At 34.2% G+C, this 7,247-nt stretch overlaps 1 long non-coding RNA gene across 1 annotated transcript; it reads left to right on the forward strand.

Annotated features, from left to right (window-relative positions):
- Positions 1-434: 434 nt before the first annotated feature.
- On the forward strand, positions 435-6,961 carry LOC123543571 (uncharacterized). The gene is made up of 5 exons (XR_008371164.1): positions 435-832; positions 3,998-4,118; positions 4,704-4,821; positions 5,412-5,488; positions 6,373-6,961. It is a non-coding gene; the product is annotated as an uncharacterized LOC123543571 (long non-coding RNA).
- The last annotated feature ends 286 nt before the right edge of the window (positions 6,962-7,247 follow it).

The raw sequence follows: 7,247 nt of genomic DNA on the forward strand, positions 1-7,247 counted from the left end.
GTACGGTCATCGTACGGATCGAGAAAACTGCGAGGCTTGCTGACGCTCGCATGACTATCGTAGGGGACTCGAACAATCCGTGTACGATGTCCGTACGATATAAAGGACACAGTATGGAGAACGTGCGATGTCCGCACGGGGCTCGCAGGGCATTACGATCAGCCGAGTGGCTACAAAAAAAAACATTTTTTTCAGATGTCGCAAAACTAGTTTATTCTTGTCGCAGGGACACCGTACAGACACCGTACGAGCGCCGTAGGAGCCAACAGACATCTGCGATGTCCGTACGTATATCCTACGATTGTAAATGCAAAGGACCATATATGATAAGGCACTGTTTTAGCCCCCAAATTTTGAAGAAAATGAAATTAAAACTACATCTCAACGATATGAATTATTTGAAAGATAAAGGATTAATCTTGCATTTTATAAAGAAAAAATGCTACAGTTTTGCCTAAAAAGTCATGATACATGGTCTAGTTTCATGCCATCAACACAGATTTTGTACATTTTTAGACATTTTCGTGCACTTTATCACCAAAATACGATACGAGCGCAGGGGAGAACAATTTTAATTTTTGGATATGTTTTGAGGATTGCAAAAACACGAAGAATGATACATGAGAGAAAATTGTTCTAAAGTGCGCTCGTAGTAAATTTTGAACAAATACGGTATTTTCGTCGGAAAATTCTACTCTAAAAATAGCCATGTAAAGGGACGAAACTCTTGATCTCCTTGAAGAGCTTGGCGTAAAGGTAAATAAAAACATGTTGTGACGTAATGCGGAAGTGATATCGGTTGCTTGAAAAATGGATTTTTGTCAAATTACAGGTAAATTAGACCTTTTGATAGTATTTGCATAGCATTTTATGAAGTTCTCATTATCATTAATATATAATCCTCGATTTATTTCAATGCTGTTAGCGTGTCATACAAAAATTACGTTATTATTCCCCCCTATTATTACTTGATTACTCGGCGAAAATCTTGACTTTGGTCAAACTCGTCAAAGATTTTTAGATTCTGTAAAATATTATACTTAATACGCGTAATAAGAACCAGATCAAAATATCACGGTACTAACTTGGTCACACAATAGAGGAACTTGTGTAAGGCAGCTATTTAATCAGAATTGGCTATTCCAGAACATTCCCCACGGTGTTGTGGAAGGGAGGGGGGTAATTTACAGCATTTACAGGGAGGTTTCTAGAGGGAAAGAGGGGGTGCATTTTGTTTATGTAATGTGGAAGCAGTTCTAGAGAAGCGGGAGGGGGCATTTTACAAAAAAATTAGAATTGGGGGTCTTTGGAAATTGGAATTACCCAGTAGGGGTATTGTCGGGGAAGTGGGTGGGTGGGAGTTAAGCGGGTTGTAGAAGGGTAGGAAAATATGTTTTCGAGAAGATGGGTTCTTTTTTCTAAAGAACTACTTCCGGGGATGGGGTGGGGGTATTTGAATTTCTGAAATGGTCCGTTTATTCAAGGTTTATCTTCGAGTCCCTGCCAAGATTGGTTGCACGTTCTTCTCAGACCTTGTTTTAATGTTGGAAGTGTCTAGCCGTCCAGTAACTGGATACCTATAGCCTGCATTCTAGCAGTCTGGTCAGCTATAAAATACTCGGGGGATTTTCTTGCCGTCCGGTAATAGATTTCCTAATGAATAAGTAATGATACCTGTCATTTAGGCCTAAAAAAAATCTTTGTTTCCGGTAACATGCTCAAAAAAGTTAGGGTAGGTAGGTCGGAAAACTTTTTTTTTGGAAATTTTTTTTATCAAGGGAGACTTTTCGGAAATTAATTTTTTTGTCAGAAAATGATTACAAATAAGGGGGTTATGCCTTTAGAGCATCAGTAAGTTGATTTCTAACATCACTGGCCATTTTTAAAGCATAAAAAGTGCAGTTTTGCATCTTTTTGTTAAAAAAAATATTCTCCAAGGCCATAAAAACATTTAGGGTCGGGCCAAAAAATTAGGGTAGGTCGGGATACCAGAAACAAACAATTTTTTTTACGCCTTACTAAAGATATCAATACTTATCTTTAAAAAAAATTATGTGTGCATACATACTAAAGATTTAGTTTTAATTGTCTCGAATAAATCAATGCATTATTCATGTAATGCCGAAATCAATGATGGCAGTGTCGTCACTCATTATTAAAATCTATTCATCTGGTGGCGGGAAAAATAATGCTTTGTGGGATCGTAATTTTTAAAATTTAACAACTTTTTCACTGGATTTACAAAAATAGAACAGTTTTAAAATACTTGCAGGTTTCATATTTTAGTATATCAAAACTTTTAGAAAAACAGTATATATATATATAGTTAAGCATTCATAATTAACCCATTTTATTTCGAAATAAAAGTCTTTCCATTCATCAATTTATTTTATAAATTTGTGTTTTAAGATTTAAAGTTTAGGCCGTTAGAATAACATCACTTTTTACAAAATAACATGGACGTTTGGCGATCAATGATGTGTAACCAGGCTATTAGATCAGCCAGATTCTTTCATAAAATTTTATGAAAGAATTTGGCTGATTTATCATTTACAAAATTAGAATATCAACGGATTTGTATACAAACACGCTCTCATTCGTTAATATCGACTTCTAGTCGATGAAAATACTTTGGTTTGTTTAAGAAATAATATATCTCATCCAGTGATTTGTTGTTGAATAAATCATTGTTTGGAGTAAAGTTGTGAAGGAATTATATCACGAGTGATATAATAATACGCATCTTAACGACAAACAATGATTTATTCAAGAGCAAATCACTAAATGAGATATATATTATTTCGATTCTAACACATTACCAAGGATTTTTACGTACATCCTTGACGACAGTCATTAAGTATTTGCCCATTTTCAATCGGTTTCTTTTCCAGCACGCTGCGATGCCGTTTGATGCCATGACGTAATAATTGTGACGTCAGAACAGTGATTTGTTGTATAATAATTCACTGTTTTCTGCCTTCTGTGTTTAATAGGAAAATAAATCGGATCGTGTTAGAATTTCACACAATATTTTGTTTACACTGATAAGTATTGATATCTTAAGGAAATAACAGTTGAAACTATATATATAAAATCATTACTTATTCAGGCTAGAAAATACCCTGAGGTCAGGATTTGCTAGTCGTCCGGTACCCGGCTAGCAGGCTAGAAGTCCAATTACCAGACGGCTAGACACTTCCCCTTATGTTTGTAACAGTATACATTTTATAGCACACAAACTGTGTCATAATCGCTTGTACAGTTTTTCGACAGGACATTATTAAGTAAACCATGTCATATTAGAATATGGAAATCTCTAGCTGTCTTGTAACCAATGCCTAAGCCAGAGATCTAGCTGTGAGGTAACCAGATGTATCAATCACATCCTGAAGTGTTTTTTTTTTTTCATCATCTTGTTACATGTGATTGATAATTTATGTGAGGAAAAGAGCTTCTTATGAAATTGTAATTGTCATTGTTTAAAAAGGTTCCAGTTATGTTTTTGTTGTTGTTTTACTAATTTTGTCCAATATTAGATTGAATGATACATTTTGTAATGTAACGATTAAGAGTTAATTGTGTTTGAAGATTTGATTCACAGAAAATAATCAGAATTTTGATAAGATCCGCTTTAAGCGTGCTTATGACATGAGCACAAAAGTACAAATTTGTTTTTTTTGTTTTTTTTTTTTGATATAAAATGTCATTAAATATGATCTGTGGCAAAATATGAGCCATGCCATGACAAAACCCACATAGTGGCTTTGCGACCAGCTTATGTGCAGTCTGGTCAGGATACATGCTGTTCGCTAACAGTTTCTCTAATTGCAATAGGCTTTGAAAGCGAACAGTATGGATCCTGCACAGATGCACAGGCTGGTCTGGATCCATGCTGGTTGCAAATGCACTATGTTGGTTTTTTCGTGGTGTGGCTCATATCATTATTTCGTTACACTTTCACAATACTTTAATAGATAAGTATAAATTTCTTTTTCAGTGAACAGGTTATTGTGAGATAGTCTGATTACTTTGGAGCTGCCAGATTGTGTATGAAATCCTGAAAAAAGTATTTCAACAACTTTTTCATGAACCACAGAAACGTCACCTTACCAAATTGTGTGAGTGTATACATTTGCTAGAAATATTTTTATGAATTTGTTGTCTAGATAATCCATAAAACCCAGTTTCAGAATACTATACAGGTTAAAGATCACGACTTAAAATCTTTCATTGTTTCATGACATATAATCTATAAACATTTAAGACATTTTATATGTATCTTTAGGTAACGTCTCTTCTTCCTGGTACACATGCTTTTCAAGAAAGTTCCACGGTCATTAATTGATAACAATAAATAAAAAAGAAAGTTCCACAGTCATTAATTGACAACAATAAATAAAAAATGTAGAAAGAAAACAGGGAGTTGAATAGTTCCTATTTGAAATGCTGGTCAGTAGTGGTCTGCTACCTTAAAATTTAATGCCTACTCTCAGTTTCGATATGAAAAATTGTCGGATACATGAAAACCATCACATTTCTTGTAGAATACATTCCAGCAGTTGGGGACGTAGCTTCCCACAAATCGGTGTGTAGGTACATATTTCCTAGGGAGAGTTCAGTGTAATATCTTCTCGGATGTTACAGAAAGAATGCATAGTATTATGTTTCTAAATTTATTCATGATATAAATATTTCTTTTTCAGAGGACCAGACATTGTGAGAAAGTTTGATTGCATTCAAGAGCTGCCAGAGCTAAAGCTAGAAAAGAAACTAAACAACTTCTTCTCATGATCTGCTTAATTGATCTTCACATTGAATTGTGTGAGTTATGAATTTTGTTTCAAAGGGTATCATAAATTCTCTTTCTGATAAATCCGCAAGAACCGGTTGAAAACTTAAATATTGAACATTCCTTTAATCCACATTATAGGTCATTTGATCATATAGTACAAGTTAATGAAGCTTACATTAAAAATGATTGTGTCGCATGGCGGAGATATACTGTTTCTGCCTTTGCCATCTGTCTTTCCGTCCGTCTATCCTGATTAAGCTTGGCCAGCTTTCTTAGGTCAAACTGCTGGCTGGATTTCGAAGAAACTTCACAGGAGTGAATCAGTGATCTAAACCAAGCCTAGTTTTGCATATGGCGAACACGTTCCGCCTCGCTGCATAAAACGGCTGACAGAGCTTAAGGTATACATAGGGGGGAGACATATGTTTTTGTGACAAAAGCACCTTGTAGTTATTCTAACAGACTTTAGCTGAAGGGAGCAAATTTATTTAATAACCTGTTACATAAAAAAGGTGAAAAATTGAAAAGTTACTTAAATACCTTGAAATTTAAAAGCAGTTTACTGAGCTGTATATTCATTTCTCAGAAAAAAACATGCATATTAACTTTTTGTTTTCAGCAACCTGTATGCTACATTGAATAATGGCGTTGAGCAAATAAAGATACTGCAGTCAGCGTTACAACCTTCATTAAACAGTAAGATTTTTATGACAATATTTTAAATTAGTTTACATATATTTTTGTCAAGCACAAATGGCTGTGCTGTGTATGTGTGTCCGTCCGTCTGTCTAGATTTGAATCTCTCAGCCATAAATTTGACATGCATGAAGTAATCATGTTTATATTTGGCATGAATGTTGATCTCAATAAGACAGAGCGCATTAAAATTTTGCAAACCCAAGGTTCCTATCTCAAAGGTCAAGGTCACAGAGGTCAAAGGGTGGGCCTGACATGTTTCCTGTGGGCCTCTAGTTAAGGGGGCTTATTGCACTTCAAATCTAAGTTATCCATGCAGAGTTCTGGTTTCCATTGCAGCCAAAGAGGAAAAAAAAATACTTTAAAAATTTTCATCACAGAAACTGCCAGTCTGATTTTGAATTCTTTATCTCTACAGCTTTGATATTCGGCATGTGATATAAGGGTTTGACTGTCTACCATAATTCTCCAGATTATTGCCTTAAGGCCAAAAAGGCCATAGCTATGTTAAGGCATGAACAGAATATAATGAAAGCCGGGAACATGTTTTGACAGGTCAAATAAATTGTACAATATAGGCTAACATAGAAGAAGCCCAAATCTGTACTGGTACCATTACACAAACACACTTGAAGCTTTGAACACAGGTGAGCACTTTAGGGTCAATGACACACTTGTTTTCTGGATATTATTTTTGCTACTACTGAATGATATATATAATTATACACTTCAGTGGAACCAGTGTAAAGTGGTGCAGAGTAAAAAAAAAATATACTTACAACTTTTTTTTGTATATTTTTTTCTTCTGCAATTAACTGTTTTAATTAAATAACTATTTAAATGATAATGTGCACTTCAGTTTATGTTTTCACTCTTTATTTCAGGAATGAATTGGTGTTACAGAAATGGATAACATATGGAGACAAACACTTTCAGACTACTGAAACTACACATTGTTTGAGACTATAAGAATGGCTTATTTTCATGATGGAACTCATACCACAAAGAAAGAACTTGCTTTATCTTATTTCTTATAACTAGTCCTCAAAGACATACCCAAGTAAACTGCATCAGGAAAGAAAGCAAACAAAGTTGATTCAGGATTTAGAATTGAATGTTTTTGTGTCAACAGTGTGTGAAAACTGCGGAAAATAGGATTTTAATTTCAAGGATTTGATTTAGTATGTCAAGGAGTGATTTGTTTTTAATTCATCACACAAGTTATAAACAAGGCTCTAAAATATAAATAGGATGTGTAAATACAGACTTTCATACCTAACTAAAATAATGTTGAACTCAACAGAATAAACAAACTAGCATCTGTTGTATAATATATTAGTTGTTTTATCAAACTTTGTCAGTTTTGTTACATTACTTATCATTGATAGAATATATTATCTAATAACTCTTTACAGTGTGTCAAGTACTCATCATTATAAGCTATTTTGAAATAATTACAGGACTGATATTTTACTGGTATTAGTTAAATGTGTTGTTATTAGACCCCTTACATTTGAAAGTGAGTTTTCTTTATACATACAGGATTCTGCTATTCCGTCTGTCGGCTAGTCCTGTCTGTGAGATCTTTGTCCAGAAATTATATTTGAAATAAAATATAGCATCATTTTCAGTTATTCTTGCAAAGAAAACTTTTAACAAGGTGATGGACTGCTTGCACGATTTCAACTACTCTTTTCCAAAAACATGGTGACATTTGAAGGTCCAAAGAGTGCAATTCATTGAGGACTGTACATAATTC

Source organism: Mercenaria mercenaria, chromosome 1 (genome assembly GCF_021730395.1).
Source record: "Mercenaria mercenaria strain notata chromosome 1, MADL_Memer_1, whole genome shotgun sequence".
Classification (NCBI taxonomy): Eukaryota; Metazoa; Mollusca; class Bivalvia; order Venerida; family Veneridae; genus Mercenaria; species Mercenaria mercenaria.